This window comes from Equus przewalskii, chromosome 11 (assembly GCF_037783145.1).
Source record: "Equus przewalskii isolate Varuska chromosome 11, EquPr2, whole genome shotgun sequence".
NCBI lineage: Eukaryota > Metazoa > Chordata > Mammalia > Perissodactyla > Equidae > Equus > Equus przewalskii.
Window position 1 is genome coordinate 23,449,768 of NC_091841.1, and position 17,102 is coordinate 23,466,869.

The 17,102-nt window shown below is 44.4% G+C and overlaps 1 long non-coding RNA gene across 1 annotated transcript in view; it reads left to right on the plus strand.

Moving 5' to 3' along the window:
- Positions 1-15,393, plus strand: part of LOC139074492 (uncharacterized) — a 36,923-nt gene extending 21,530 nt beyond the window's left edge. Inside the window, exon 3 of the long non-coding RNA XR_011524132.1 lies at positions 14,371-15,393. This is a non-coding gene — a long non-coding RNA (uncharacterized lncRNA). The remainder of the gene's footprint in view (positions 1-14,370) is intronic.
- The last annotated feature ends 1,709 nt before the right edge of the window (positions 15,394-17,102 follow it).

Consider the following 17,102-nt stretch of genomic DNA (forward strand, 5'->3'; position numbering starts at 1 on the left):
CTCCACACACCTGCCTCTGTTGGGGAGGAAAAGAAGCAAGTCCTAAGAGGCTCTGAATCCAACTGGGGAGATGATGCCGTGCTGAAAGTGCCAAATGACAAGATGACGATGGATGCAGATAAGATACGGTGCAACAGGTTTCTCAGAGCAGCACATACTCTGAGTTCAAATTAATGAGAGAAATTACGGGACAAAGACAGGCTTCTTGGAAGACTGTGAGTTGGTACTTCTACAAGGCGGGTAGAAGTTTAATAGAGTGGGAGCAATCTGTTTGTTTTGCTTACTGGCTAGACGGCAAAGGGAAGAATGTGATAGCGTAGGACCAGCCAGAAGGCCAAAGGGCTTCTGGGGCAATGAAATCTCAGAGTTATTTTCACCTTAAGGGGTTGTAAAATCAGACTCAAAGAGCACCCTTCGTGCTGCCCGTAATTGCGTGAACTGTGATAAGGAAGAATCACTCTGGAATGGTGATCAGCCTAGCCGGGCGATAACATCTCTGGTTACGGGTGGTGGAGGAGAAGCAGGAACCTCCGCACATCCAAGGAGACCAGGCAGTGTCATCCTGACATAGAGTGAGGCAGGCAGTTCCTGTCTGGAATGTGAGGAGGGGGGCCTGCTCCCTGTCCTAGACCCTCCGTAGGTCAGTGTGACCTGCTTTGGGACACATCTTATCTCCTACGCCGTGCACTCTGAGTGTATTCCCAGAAACGCAGGGCAGAGAGAGAATGTGGGCAGCTGCAAGGTAGAACTGGATTTGGGGGCAGAGCCTGGGCACCTCTCCCAAAGGTGGAGCTATCAGCCTTGTTACCTCACCTGGTCTTTTTCCAGAACACTCTCTTGTATTCTTTTTTCATGCTAAACCTCTCTTTTTCCGGGAAAAAGGCTAGATGGTTATTTTTCATTTTCAGAAATCCTCAAGGGGCCAAACAATGTAAAAGGACTAGAGAGGAAATAAACCAGATGCCCTGCCAGCTCCGTCTGGCTCAGCCCTCAGGCTGGGCGGGTCCTGCAGGAGGCTCGGTGAGCCCACGGTGGGCACCACTATCCAGTGTCCTTTGCTTATTCACTTAATCGATATCAATGTAAGAAGTTGGGAGGTGGGGGTGCTCAAACAGCACAGCCCCCACACTCGACAGAGTCTCTGATCACCCAGCTCATCGTCTTCCTCCAGACTGACTTGGCTTCTCATGTTCTCTGCCAGGCCCAGGCCAGAGGCCCATTCTGGATTCTTCCTTTTCTTTTGCTCTCCCTCCCCATCTAATCAGTGCCCAGGTCCTCTCAGTCTCACCTTCTACAACCTCTCAAATGCGGAATGTCGATAACTGATGAATATGGTGCTGGATACATGGGGGTTCCTTATACTCTTCTCTCTACTTGTGTGTGTGTGTGTGAGTCTGAATGTCTCCAAAACAGAAAGTCAGATTTAACAAAAGATAAATAAAATTTCTCAAACTGCTGCCCTCTGCTCTGCTACTTCCGGAATCCAGACTCTCACCATCTCTTGCCAGGATGACTCTTGGCAATCTCTTAGCCCTCTGCCCTTGCCCACCTCAGCCCCCAGCCCCCGTCTACTCCTAAAGCCACGCTTCGATCGACAGACGTTCTTCTGGCAACACTGCATGTGGATGGCGGCAGGGTCTCCTCCTTCTACACAAAGGTGCAAACTGCTCTTTTTTTTTTTTGAGGTCACATTGGTTTATAACATTATATAAATTTCAGGTGTACATCATTATATTTTGACTTCTGTATAGATGACATTGTGTTCACCACCAAAAGTCTACTTTCTATCTGTCACCATGTAAATGTCCCCCTTTACCCATTTCACCTTCACCCCACCCCACTTCCCCTCCGATAAACACCAATCTGTTCCTCATATCTATGTGTCTGTTTGTTTGTTTATCCTCCACATGAAGGAAATCATATGGTATCTGTCTTTCTCAGTCTGACTTATTTCGCTTAATATAATACCCTCAAGGGCCATCCATGTTGTTGCAAACGGCAAGATTTCATCTTTTTTATGGCTGAGTAGTATTCCATTGTACATATATACCATATCTTCTGTATCTAGTCATCCATTCACGGGCACTTGGGTTGCTTCCACGTCTTGGCTATTGTGAATAATGCTGTGATGAACAGAGGGCTGTACATATCTTTTTGAATTAATGTTTTCATGTTCTTTGGATAAATACCCAGAAGTGGAATAGTGGCATCATATAAACTGCTTTTAATTGAAGGAGTTGTGAGACACGAGATGCAGTTAAGCACTCTGCCAGACATGCTTTACCTCGGACTGAGGGTCAGGGCCTGGGTTCTAGTCCCAGCACCACCACCAGCCAGGTGTGGGGGAGAACCATGTCCCGGGCTTCAGGTCTGTAAGATTGAAATGCACAAAAAGCACCACCTGCCCTTGACCAGTGCTCTCACTCTCAAAGGATTTGAAGAATGTTATCATCTTGTTTGAACCTTAAAACAGACTCATGGGGAAGGCAGGGCTTGATGGTTGAAGGTTATATCACTCAGTGTGTTCTTGACGAGGCATGAAATGAGCACCTTCCCCACCACTGCCTCCCCAGAGGAAGGCTGACACACGTCTGGCTCAAGCAAATTAATCACCTCACCCCAACTGACTCATTTGTTTAAAACGTGTTCAAATGCCAAAGCTATAATAGAGAAGAGGAGAAGCCTTGTAGGAAGAAGGAAAGTGGACACATATTTCAACTTATTAAGATGTATTTTTAAAGGCATGTGTTTTTAACTGTGCAACATAAAAAGACTCATTCTTTGGATGGCTAACCTGTAGTTCGCGGAGGTGAGCTGGTCTGCCCAAAGTGATTTTTACAATAATAGTAACAGTAAATAATAATAGTAGCAGTATAAAATACTTATTATATATCAGGCACAGCACAAAGAGCTTTTCTCACTGAATCCTTACAATGACCCGTGATATGAGTAGCATGTCCTTTATATAGATGAGGATACAGAACCACAGAGTCCTAAGTCCTGGAACCAGGAATGGATTGCTGCTCCACTGGACTCCATGGCCCTTATCCCTGTCACTGCCCCACCATACATCTCCTGGCTGTGCCAGATTGTTTCCTAGTTAGTATCGGAGCAGGAGGACACTCAGATCTCTGCCCACGGGTCTTTCCACTACATCCACTGTCCTCTCAAATGGTAGCCAAGGGCTTTCCCAGCACCGTGAGGATGTAACCAGCAAAAATCCAGACTGTAGGAAACTCTTCAGATCTGCCACAGGGAAACCGTAGGGAAGAGAAGGATCCAAGGGGAATCAAGAAATTAAAGAGACCAAAAAGACACATCCAGTTAAAAAATGGGTGAGACTAAATAAACCGTAGTGTCTGGTGATTCACACCTGGGTGACAAGACTATGAAAACTCAAGTCTGTGATTCCTCAAAAGTGAGGAGGGAGCTGCAGCTGGGGGAGTGAGGGGTTTGAGCTGGGAGGGGGCGCTCAGAAGGGACTTTGGGAATAGGCTGGGCAAGTTCTGCTTTTAGACCTGGGTAGTGGTTACAAAGCTGTTCACCTTATAATAATTTATCAAAGCCCTACATTTGTTTTGTGTACCTGTGGTTGATTTTGTTTTAAGATTTATGTTACTGTTGTGTGTGTATTTGCGTTTTATTTGACAATAAAATTATTTTTAAATATTTACCCCAGGGCTGGTCCCAGGGATACCACACAAAGACCACCCCTTCCAGTGTCCACTTTCCCATCCTGCCTTCGCCACGATCTTGATCCTCTCAGAACCTTCTTAAGATAAGTTAAGGCCCAGACACGCTTAGGCTAGGCCAAAGTGTGCGTGTGTGTATGTGTGTGTGGGTACATGCAAAAGCACGTGTGTCTGTGTGACTCTCCTTTCTTCTCAGATTATACCTTCTGGGGCAGATTGAAACTTCTTTCCCTTCAAGTCCATTTTCTTCAGTGGCCACTTTCAATCTTCACAGCCTGAGCTTGAGAAAATCTATCCCTGAAGGAGGAATCCAACCTGAGTCTTAACTCTCTAGAAGGTTCTTAGCACCCCTAATTTGCTTACTGAGCAGGACTTCCTTACATGAGTTGGAGAGAACTTTTCTCTAAATTGTTCGTATCACCTTTGCTATGTGGTCATCAGGTAAGCCCCATGTTTTTACCAGGGGAGCGCCACCTTCCTTCCTATTTTCCTCTGTTCTTTTTCTCTCTTAATCTTCACTTCTTGCTTCACACTAATTTTTGCTCCTTTCTGTATTTGGGAAGAAAATAGGGGAAGAAATCCATAAAAAAGAAGTGGAGGGAAATGGAAAGTAGAAAGACTGCCCACTCGGCTCTATCCTGGATGCTGTCCACCTGGCCACACGTGCCCTCCACTGACCCAGTGCAGGAAAGTCCATGATCCATGCCTCATAATTCAAACAGGCACAGATGGGAGCAGAGGTTTCCAGTGTCCTTCGTGAAGCATTTACAGAGTCTCTTCTCTCCAACAAGATGAGAAGCACCTTGTTGCAAAGGAACACGAGAATCCCCAAAGAAGCCTGGGCAGGAAAGAGAAAGTGGAAAAACCCACAGTCAAAAAGAAAAGAAAAACAGAAGTATAGCCTCAGGAAAACACAAGTGTCCACTATTCCCTAACATGGCTGCCAGCTCCTACCTACGCACTTAGGGATTTGCTTTTTATTTGGTGCCCAGAAGGCCAGATCACAGTTTTTTCTGTTCAGAACTGGTTTTTACTGACTAACCAACTCTGAGCTCCTTACTTTTTCCTTGGGCCTTCTATTTCTCCTGCTTTCTGGTGGGTATTTTTTTCCTTTTGATTCTCTCTTCCACTGTCCTTGCCTCCTTTGCCTGGGAAGGCCCCAGTGAATGCCACCAGACTTGGGTGTGTGCCAACAGATGGAGCAAATGAGGAACTGAGAGCAAAGCCCGTGAACCTCCCCTTGGCGGTCCCCTTCGCAGCACTCAGTCGTGTTGGCAATCCTAGAAGTCCCAGTCAGAGAACAAGGCTTAAAAACCCTTTCCACGGTAGTTAAGTTCAGGGGAGACTGAGGTTACAGAAGGTAAAGGCCAGACTTGAGGGACTGCAGATCAGCAAAATCCCCAGATCCATCATGGAAGCAGAGTCATTGCTTCGTAACCCGTGTCTGCTCTGACCACAGCACTCTGCAACCTGCTGTGGACAACACCAAGAAGTCAAACAGTCACACCCTTCCTTTAACTATCAGGTGATGGAAATAGGACGAGCACAACGGAAGATGATCACTTCCTGGTTTACACGGTTAATTTAACGTCGGAGGGAACACACAGTACCGTGAGCCAGACGAGTTCAAAAGAAGGTAAATTGGGGGAGTGTCCTCTGGCTGCCGTAACAAATTACCACCAACCGGGTGATTTAAAACAACAAAAATTCATTGTCTCAAGGCTCTGGAAGCCGGAAGTCTGAAATCAAGGTGTTGGCAGGGCCACGCTCCTGCCCAAGGCTCAAAGCAGGAGGATCCTCGCTTGCTTCTTCCCGATTCTGGGGGCTCTAGACATTCCTTGGTTTGTGGCAGCCTCTCTCCACTCTCTGCCTCTGTCCTCACATGGCTGTCTCCTCTGTGTCTGTGTCTTCTCTGTGTCTTCTGTGTTTTATGAGGACATTTGTCCTTGGATTTAGGGCCCATCTGGGTAATCCAGAATGATCTCATCTCAAGATCCTTAACTTAATTATATCTTCAAAGACTGTTTTGCCAAATAAGGTCCCATTCACAGATTCAGGTCCAAAGGCATATGTTTTTGGGCACCACCATTCAACCCACTATAAGTGATATTCCTGATATCCGGGAAATTCACTTTAATTCTTCACTCCTTCACTCAGTCACACTTGTTGTGCGCCTCCTATGTGCCAGGCACCATTCTGGGTGCTGGGGACACTGCAGTACGGCTTCCTGCTCTTGGTGGAGTTTCTGTCCTAGCGGGAAGGAGACAACAATACAATATTAGACACATAAATAAGTATTAGGGAATGATAAGGGCCATAGGGAACATGCTACAGGGACCTGTGATGGAGTGACTGAGTGGCTACTTTAGACTTAGAAGGAAAAGGCCTTTCTGTGGAGGCGACATGAAACTGAGATCTGAGTGCAGGAAGGCGCCAGCATGCAGGACCTGGCAGAAGAAACAGCAAGAGCAAAGGCCCTGAGGTAGAAGCAAGCTTAGCATGTTCAAGGAGCAGAAAGATGGTCGGCGTGGCTGCAACATGGTGGGCAAGCAAGACGGTGGCAAATATGGGGCTGAAGATGAAGATGGGATGGATCACTTGGGCCCTGGAGGCCAGGTTGCAAGCTTGGCTTTTATTCCAAGAGCCAGGGGGATCCATTAGGTTTCAAGCAGGGGAACACCATGAGCTAAGTTATGGTCTGGCTGTTGAGGGGGAGATGGGCTGCAGAAGGGCGGTCGATCCAGGAGACGAGTTATGAGTTAGGAGGTTACCGCGGTGGTAATCCAAGCGGGTAGCTTGCACGAGGGCGTGGTGGTGGAGATGGAGGGGACGCATTCCAGAAGTCTTCTGGAGGTAAAGGTGACAAGACTTGGTAGTTTGGTAGACTGGTCGTGTGGGGTGAGCAAAGGAGAGACTCAAGAATGGATCTTAGATTTATTTTAGTGATCATTTCCCAATGTACGCCTGAAACCGATACAATGTTATATGTCAATTATATCCCAATATAAAAAAAAGCCAACATACTAAATGAAAAAAAAATAGATCTTAGGTTTTAGAAGCAAGCAACTGAGCTTCCGTTTTTTTATAATTATGGTGCAATACACATAACATAAAAGATACCATTTAAACCACTTTATGTACAATCTAGTGGCATTACGTACCTCCACAGTGTTGTGCGACCATCACCACTGTCCACTTCCAGAAGTTTTTTGGCTTGATGTTTTGTGCGCCGAACGGTCTGAATATTCATCAGATGCTGAGGAGAGCAGAGAGCCGGGGAAGATCCTTGGCAGTCGGCACTACTGCTATCAAGAGCTTCTCATGTCCTCCGATTGTTTCCAGTGGGCTCCTGGGCACCAGGAATGTGACATCATGTTTTACTTTTCATTTGATTTTGCCTCAGCAGAGGGCAGGAAAAATCCTGGGCACAGGGCTGACTAATAACTTCTCCTTGATGTGAGTTAGGACTGAGGCCCTGATACCTGATGCTCTCTCTGTCCTTCCTGCCTCCTCAGGGCACATGCACAGGAGGGATCTGAGTGGAGCAAGGATTAAAATCCTTTTGACATTAACCTGAAACTTTGCTCCCTCTCATCCACGGGGGAAGTCAGTTACAGAAAGGTCAGCTGAAGGTCAGACAGAGAGCGCTGATGCCGCCAGCTGAAAGCCTGGAGGAGGTAGGATGGGGACCGCAGGGCCCTGCAGAGAGGGAGCGGGGAGTGGCCTGGTTTGCAAAGAGACCTTGACCTTTAACACCTGGCTTTAGAGAAATCTCTAAGGACTAAAAAAAAAACAAAAAAACCCCAAAAAACCCCAGGCCACCTCTGGAGAACTCACAGCTTCAGAATATAGAATAAAAATGCTGCCCCCTCCGTCTCCCGCTTCCACCCTCAAGATTGGGCTCCGATGCATTCTGTGAGCGTGAATCAGTAACCATTTCTTCTACAGTTTAACTCAGGGTGAAGACAGTGTGGGCCTCTACTTTCTAAGTGGTTGCATTTTTATGACCCTCTGGGAAGAAGCGTAATGGGGTACCTTCTACACACTCCTGCAGAGGAGCAAGCACATGGATAAGCTGGCAAGCTAATTAAGAGACTGGCACAGGAGAAAGTTAAGTAATTCCCTTAACATCTTACTGCCCTCAGGAGCTTAGACAGGTTTAATGCCTGTATTTGTTTTCTGTTGCTGCTGTAATGAATTACCACCCACTTGTGTCCTAAAACAACATAAATGGATTATTGTACAGGTCTGTAGGTCAGATGAATCATTGGGCTAAAGCTGGGCGTTGCCAGGGCTGTGTTCCTTCCGGAGGCCCTAGGATAGGATCCATTTCTGTGCCTTTTCCGGCTTCTGGAGGCACCCACATTCCTTGGCTCATGGCCCCTCCTCCATCTTCAGTGCCAGCAATGGTAGGTCAAGTCTTAGCACTCCAACCTCCTCTTCTGCCTCCCTCTTCCAAATTTAAGGACTCCCTGCCTGCCGCGATTATACTGGGCCCACTGGACAATCCAGAACAATCTTCCTATTTTAAGGTCTGCTGATTTGCAACCTTGGTTCTGCCGGCTACCTTAATTCTCCTTTGCCATGTAAGGTAACACATTCACAGGTTCCAGGGTTAGGACATGGACATCTTTGGGTGTTGTGGGGGACTATTCTCCCACAATTCCTATCAAAAAAGCAGAAATAGGGGCCGGCCCCGTGGCCGAGTGGTTAAGTTCACGTGCTCCGCTTTGCCAGCCCAGGGTTTCACAGGTTCGGATCCTGGGCCCAGACATGGCGCCACTCATCAGGCCATGTTGAGGTGGCGTCCCACATGCCACAACTAGAAGGACCCACAACTAAGATATACAACTATGTACTTGAGGGTCTTGGGGGGAAAAAGCAGAAAAGGAAAAAAAAAAGCAGAAATAAGAAGAATATTTTTCATTTCACCAAACTGGGAACTTCTGAGAGGTTTCTTTTTTTGTGAGGAAGATTGGCCCCTGAGCTAACATTTGTTGCCAGTCTTCCTCTTTTTGCTTGAGGAAGACTGTTGCTGAGCTGACATCTGTGCCAGTCTTCCTCTATTTTATGTGGGGTGCCACCACAGCATGGCTTGACAAGTGGTGCTAGGTCCACGCCTAGGATCCAAACCTGTGAACCTTGGGCCACTGAAGGGGAGCATGTGAACTTAACCACTATGCCACCCGGCCGGCCCCTTCTGAGAGTTTTGCCACAGTCCCAACCCTGAGCATGTCTACACAATCATTTACTGACACTCAGGTTTTGTCTGTTGTCCTGTACTTCTTCTAAGCAGAAGAAAAACATAGTAAAATAAGAACTCCTGTCACATGTTATTCTAGAATACACTGCTGGAAGTGGTACTAAAAAATCCTCCCAAAACAAAAAACCAAACGTGGTGAATGCTTCCTGGGTTATAGGTTGTTTTCTGCTTTTTTTTTTTTTATTTTTTGAGGAAGATTAGCCCTGAGCTAACTGCTGCCAATCCTCCTCTTTTTGCTGAGGAAGACTGGCCCTGAGCTAACATCCGTGCCCATCTTCCTCTACTTATATGTGGGACACCAGCTTGGTGTGCCAAGTGGTACCACGTCCGTACCTGGGATCCGAACCCGGAGAACCCCGGGCTGCCGATGTGGAACATGAGCACTTAACCGCTGCACCACCGGCCAGCCCCTATTTTCTGTTTTTTTCTTCCTGTTCATCCTCTCTCTACCAAAATGGGAAGGTATTATCATCTCTATTCTACAGATGAGGAAATGCTTTCAGCAATTCAAGTAGAAGCAGAATTTATATCATGTTCATAACATAACAGTTCATAACCAATTACAGAAAGTCTGATTTAGTCTGTGTTTCAAATCAATCCTTAAAGCTAAAACCTCACAGCTTATCCTCCCCCTGCACATGAGAATGGACCTGAGGGTTGTCATTCATTTATTCAGCAAATATTTCTCCAACACCCTCCGTGTGCATATTCCTAGTAAAGGCTTATGCAGAAAAGTAGACAATAGTTCTTGCTTTGAAAAGCTAACAAAGATGGCAGATAGACCTCGTGTGTTGTGTATTTATCTTCTCTCCCACAATAATTCAAAAAGGTAAAACGGCAATGACAACGGCAGGGGGAAGGGAGGGAATCAGAGGATGGGTGAGTCAACTAGTACCTTTGTGGGGAATGGTGACTAGAGGGAGTGACCAGAGCAACAGGGCACAGACGCAGCAGCCTGTAGCACGTCCAGAGAGGATGCTCTGCCAAACCCTGGAGAGGCACAAGACTCAGGAAAGCCTGAGGGCAGGATTGAGCCATGCAGAGGAGAAGAGAGGGGCTATTTAAACGTCTGGACATCGAACTGCTTGAAGCCCAGAACCTAGATCGTCAGGTTCCTCCCCACTCCCACCTGCGCCGGGAAAAATGTGGAGCCTCTTTCTTTAAGGAAATGGGAAGATCCATAAAAGAGGTCATCAAAACCGCTGGCTCCCCACCCCTTCACCCTAAAGTGAAGCCCGCTGGTCAATGGTCAACAGTCCCTGCCCAGGGACAGTCATAAACCCTTTATTAGTGCCTGACTTAAAAAAAAAAAAATCAACTTTATTGAAGTATGACTTGCATACAATAAAATGCACCCATCTTTATGTGGACATTTAAGGGAGTTTTTTTAAAAAAAATTTTTCCTTCTTCTCCCCAAAGCCCCCCAGTACATAGTTGTATATTTTTAGTTGTGGGTCCTTCTAGTTGTGGCATGTGGGACGCTGCCTCAGCATGGCCAGATGAGCAGTGCTAGGTCCACGCTCAGGATCTTGAACGGGCGAAACCCTGGGCCGCTGAAGCAGAGCACGCAAACTCAACCACTCGGCCATGGGACCGGCCCTAAGTGAGTTTTGACAAACATTTACACTCATGTATCCACCACCACAGTCAAGATATAGAACACTTCCACCACCCCAGGAAGTCTCCTCATGAACTTTGCAATCCATCTCACCCCAGTCCCTACCCCAGGCCAGGAAATCACGAATCTACTTTTTCTCACTGTAAAATAGCTTTTCCTTTTCTAGAATTTTATATAAATGGAATCATAGGTCTTCTTTTGCGTCTGATTTCTTTTGCTCAGTATAATATGTTGAGACTCATCCATGTTGTTACATGTATCAGTACTTCGTTCCTTTTTTATTTCTGTACAGTATTCCACTCTATGGATGTGCCACAATTCCTTTATCCATTCTCCCGGGGATGGACATTTGGCTTCTTTCTAGTTTGGAGCCATTATGAATAAAGCTGCTAAGAACATCTGTGGTGCTAAGAGTGCTAAGAGTCTTTGTGTGCACACGTATTTTTATTTCTGTTGGGTAAACACCTAAGAGTGGAATTGCAGAATTGCTGAGTCATGCAGTAAGTATATGTTGAACTTTATAAGACACCATCAAACTGTTTTTTAAAGTGGTTGTGTCATTTTGCATTACCAGTAGTGTGTGAATGTTCCAGTTATTCCATATCCTTGTCAACACTTGGTATTATCCACTCTTTTACTTGTGGCCGTTTTAGTGGGTATCAAGTTGTATTTCATTGCAGTTTTAACTTGCATTTCTTTGACTATACAGTGACTCCCCGCTCCCCCCCACACACATAAGTATCCTTTAGAAAAGAGGGAGTTGCCTTATATTTGTGTCTTTATAAAGTACCTCCTGTAAAGGGAGTGCTTTCTCAATTGTTTTATGTAACAACTCTTTGGGGCAGACACATTGGTGAGTAACAAAAAAAAACGAGAGAGTGGCTAAAAGTCTGTTTAAGATGTAATTAGATTCCCAGATCCTCTCCTCTATTCTAAGCAGATGGGCAACTGCCCCTTTTTCGACCTCAGCTGAAGCCTGGAAATTTATTCTCTGTAGAGAGCAAAAACGGAGGTCTGGAACCAGGCCACACCAGGAATGGTTAGGGTAAGGGTCTTGTTCTCTAAAACAGATGGACTAAGTAAAGGATTTCAACCTGGCAGCGGACGTCCCCGGCCTTCTGCCCCTCTCAGCTCCAAGATCGCTGGAGCTGGGCTTACGCCCTCCTTCCAGGGGAGGCTCAGATCACCTGCCACTCTGCCCTGGCTGGGCCAGCTCCAACCGCCAGCCCTGAGCTTCCAATCAGCTCTTTGATGTTTTACCGTTACATAGGAACTGAGAGCCGGGTATTGGCGGACATCTGAGGATGACCTCTTAGCTGAAAGAGACGGGCAAGACAAACAAGAAACAGAAAAAAAGCAACTTAGAGGAAACAGAAATGATACAGGAACTTCTGAAAGGAGAGATTTGAGAAGATATTGCATCCATGGAATAAAAGGATGCTATAAAAAAGGGACAGAGACAGAATGGCTATAATCAACAAGACAGGAAACAAGAAATGTTGGAGAGGATGTGGAGAGAAGGGAACCTTCATACACTGCTGGTGGGAGTGCAAACTGGTGCAGCCACTATGGAAAGCATCACAGAGACTCCTCAAAAAATTAAGAATAGATCTACCATATGATCCAGCTATCCCACTGCTGGGTATTTATCCAAAGAACATGAAAACATGAATGCATAAAGATATTGCCACCCCTATGTTCATTGCAGCATTATTCACAATAGCCAAGACTTGGAAGCAATCTAGATGCCCATCAAGGGACAAATGGATAAAGAAGATGTGGTGTATATACACAATGGAATACTACTCAGCTGTAAGAAATGATGAAATCCGGCCATTTGTGACAACATGGATGGAACTTGAGGGTATTATGCTGAGTGAAATAAGTCGGAGGGAGAAAGTCAAATACTTTATGAACTCACTCATAAGTAGAAGATAAAATCAATGACAAACAAACGCATAGCAACAGAGATTGGATTGGTGGTTACTAGAGGGGAAGGGGGGAGGGGGGAGGGTGAAAGGGGTGATCAGGCACATGTGTGTGGTGATGGATTATAATTAGTCTTCGGGTGGTGAACATGATGTAATCCACACAGAAATAGAAATATATAAGGATGTACACCTGAAATTTATGTAATGTTATAAACCAATGTTACTGCAATAAAAATTAAAAAAACAATGTGTTATAATAAAATATAATGATAGAATTAAAAACTCTGGGAAGGGTGGAAGATAAATTGAGGGAATTTCCCAGAAAGTAGAGAAAAAGACATAGAGCTAGAAAATTTGTCAGAAATGATAAGAAAACTAGGGCACAACCCAGGTAGCCCAAAATAGGAATAACCAGGGAGAACCAAGATAATGGAGAGTAGAAATCATTGGAAAAATAACTCAAGAGAATTTTCCAGAACTAGTGACATGAGTTAGTGGGATAAAAGGGCCCACTGAGTGTCCAGCTCGATGGATAAAAGGAGACTCAGACCATAGACATCATCATGATGGCTCAGAGCAGTAGGGACAAAGAGAAGATCCCTTCTAAAAGCTTCTAGTGAAAAGATAAAAAACCAGACTGGCCCAATGGCATAGTGGTTAGGTTCACGAGCTCTGCTTTGGCAGCCTGGGGTTCACCAGTTCGGATCCTGGGTACAGATCTACACACTGATAATCAAGTCATGCTGTGGCAGCATACCACATAGAAGAAATAGAAGGACCTGCAACTAGGACATACAACTAGGTACTGGGGCTTTGGGGAGGAAAAAAAAAAGAGGAAGATTGGCAACAGATGTTAGCTCAGGGCCAATCTTCCTCACCAAAAAACCCCCCCAAAAACCACACCAGACTGGCATCAGGCCTCTCGGTGGTAAACCGGAACAGAAAGACAATGGAGCAATGCCTTAAAAACATCTTTGATTCAATTCCTAGCCCCATCATCAGTCAAGGATGAGGGCTGAATGAGAGCCATTAACAGACATGCAAAGGTTTCAGAAAATTTTAGCTACCATACACCCATTTCCAGAAGGCTTCTAGAAGATGTGTTCCACAAAGGTGAAGGAGTAAACAAGAAAGATAGGTAATACTTGTAGCCACATGCCAGGAAGTGGCGATACATGAGTACAGTGTAAGACACAGAAGTAAAGCCCAAAAGAATTGGTTAAAATGTTTCAAGTTTTGATCTCGGGAGCAGGATATAAGAAAGATTTTTTCATAAGAAGCTTTGCAGGACAATTTGACTCTGAAATTATGTGCCTGTATGTCTTTGGTTAAAAAGGAAACAAAACCAGACAAAATTATATCCATTGACTTGAGAAAGTAATTGCAATATAATGTTAAGTTAAATGATAAGATATAAGATGTATATTCAGTATAGTCTCATTCTATACATTAAAGTATGTGTGTGCGGGGTGGGGTGAAGTTAGAAAAAAGATTAGAAAGAACTTTCTAAGTGGCAGGACTAGGTATAATTTAAGTTTTCTTCTTCTTATATTTGTCTGGATTTTCTAATTTCTACTTGACGATTAGCATTTATTAATTTGTAATTAGAACAGAAAGCTTAAATAATGAAGGTGTGTCTGTGGTTGCCAGCTTTGCAAACCCCTCCCTAAGATGACAATGAGGAAGCGGCTTATCCAAGTTCACTCAGACAAGGTTTTGCAAGTCAAAAACCAATGCTCCTTTATAGCATTCTGTTTCTCCACTTGGGATTTCTTCCCACTGAAAGCTTAACCATTATAAGAAGGCTCAGGTCTGGGGTCGAATGTCACCCCGTTCATAGAGCTTTTCCTCCCTTTCGCTGCTCAGTTGAACCTGGTCTCTTGCCTACGTTACTTGCACCGGCTGCCATGTGGATTTGGATGGACGTGCTGTCAAGTCTTCACTCTGCTGGAAGCTCCGTGGGAGCAAGGACCATACCTTATGAACCTTCGTATCTCCTCATGGCGCGCCCAGATGGATCACTCGTTACAGGTGCTCGACAAGTATGTGAGCTATGTTTTAAAGCTCGGAGAGAGCTTGGCTATGAACACAAGCAAGTTAACTCACTTACATAATTTTGTTATCTGCTTTCAAGCGCTGTACCCTTGAGCGAAGCAGCCAACTTGCGGCTGTGGAGTAAGAGGTTTTATATGCCCAGTGGGAAGACAGCCCCACACATGATGGTGACCCAACACCACCTAAAGGCATTCTTGTGTTGCAAAGGAGGAATGCTCGGGTGCTGAGCTCTTTGTCTCCATTAGACAAGAAAGCCACTCAAAGGCATCCTGTCAATTCCCAAATGCAGCGCAAAAGACTTGTTCAAGCCTTAAGATCAGAACTAAGGACAAAGCAGCTGGGGTTTCCTGCACATGATTCAAATGCTTATTTCAAATTTATGTAATTTATTTAAAGCAGAGAGATTCAACGGCAGGCTCTGAAGGCAGCCCACCTGGGTGGGAGTCTTGGCACACCACTCACCCTGCCCTTGGCTTCTGCCTGACTTTAGCAAATTACATGTTAATTTCCATGTACTTCCGGGTTTTTATCTGTGCACTGGAATAGTATCTACCTCACAGGGTACTGAGGATTACGTGAGATAACACGGACCTTGTACTTAGAGTAATAACTGTGCATTATTATCCACTCGACAGAAGACACTCCAGCTATTAAAAATTATATATCATAAAGTCCTGGCGTGGGGAGATGTTCCCTATATATAAATTCTTTTAAAAGTTAAAAGCAATATGTTAAATATGATCCCATTTTTGTAAAGAAAATTTCTTTGTAAAGAAAAATGTGTGTATTTTTAAATACGTTCGACATCAGTACATAAAATTTAGAAGTATATACATCCAAATTTGAATTTAATGTACACCTAATTTTCTATAGGGTATATAGTTAGCAATACAAAAATACATGTTGAAAAATATCTAGACCTGCACTGTCCAGTTCACTAGCCACCAGCCACCAGGGGGTACTTAAATTGAACTAAAATTAAAAATAAAATGTAAAATTCAGTTCTTGCATCATACTAGCCACAGTTCAAGCGCTCAATAGCCACACGGGGCTAGTGGCTGCCTTATTGGACGTCGCAGATGTGGACATTTTTGTCATCGCAGAAAGTTCTATTGGACAGCATTGGTCTACAGGACTAGGAGAGGTGAGTTTTTGGCGATCTTTTCTGTTCCTTTACTATAACATGGGAAAACCTCCTCCTGGTCGTGGCCAGATCATTTTAATAAGACCTCTCAGAAGACCCTTCTCCTAGACAGGGAAGGCTTTCCCCAGTTTGAAAGCTGCTTGCTTACACATTTTCACTAGGCATCATGTAATTTGCTTTATAACATTTGGGTGCCAACCTTGATGATCTCTTTTTTTTTTTCTCTCAAGATATTTTTTAATACATGACCATTGCTCAAGAGATGAAAAAGGATGAAAGTTTATCAGGTAGTCTCATTTCATGCTAATGAGGATCCCGGGAGTGTCAGAAAAACAGCTCAGCCAGATTAATTTTTCGAGACCCCACGCAACGAGAGACCCATTGTCATCCAAGACTCAGTTCTCAAAGCTCTGAGTATTCAGATCGAAAATAAGCTGCGTTTCAGGGGCTCCGCAAACCCTTGCTATATCAAGTCAAGGGTATTAAAGGCAGCATGTGTTACTGTCATCAAAACTCACACCAGGAGGTAAGAACCCGCTGGCAGTTTGATAATTAAACAGCGTGGAACAGGTGAACGCGCCCCTTCTGCTCCCCAGGGAGAACCCGGACCTGTGCTGTCCTTTGGCGCCCCCAAACGGGCGCTTAGGGTTTGTCACCGACAGGAAGTTAAAACCACAATATTTACAATTTAGGATGAACTGAAGACTTCCTGTCTTGGTTTCTCTTCATTCGCCTTCTCTTTTTTGGTGAAAGTTGTAAGAGTCACGGTTCAGAGAACCAGGATCATCAGAGCAAGGTTTCACAATGATGAGTCCACTGTTGTTCTGGAGGATTAGCCCCCAAAGACACTACAACTAACTTTTAAGTTTTTCAATAATTTTCATAATATTTTAAAGCATGCAAAACGTATAGATAACGATACCACAGACCTTCATGTTTTTATGACTCAGCTGAACACCTAAAATATTACTGATATATTTGAAGCCCTGATCCTATTTCCTTTTCTTCTTGGAGGTAAAAATGAAATTCAGGATAGCATTTTGCAGCCCTACGTGTGTATTTATTTATTTTCATTTTTTACTGCTGAAAACTTCCCTGAACAACTATGCTTATTTTATTTATCTAGTCTCATAATAAGTGATGATAATTAGATAGTTCATCTTTTTCTTATTAACATGTTTGAATTACTTTTATATTCTGAACACTAGTGCTTTCTTTGGTTGCATGATTCATAAAATACTTTCAGTCTGTGGCTTATTTTTTCTTTTTGTTTGTGGTGCCTTTTCGAATACAAGATTTTTGCATTTCAAAGCCAAAGGTGTCCATCCTGTCTTTTATGGTTCATGTATTTTGAATCCTATGAAATCCTTTTGTATGCCAAGGTCATAAGATAGTCTTC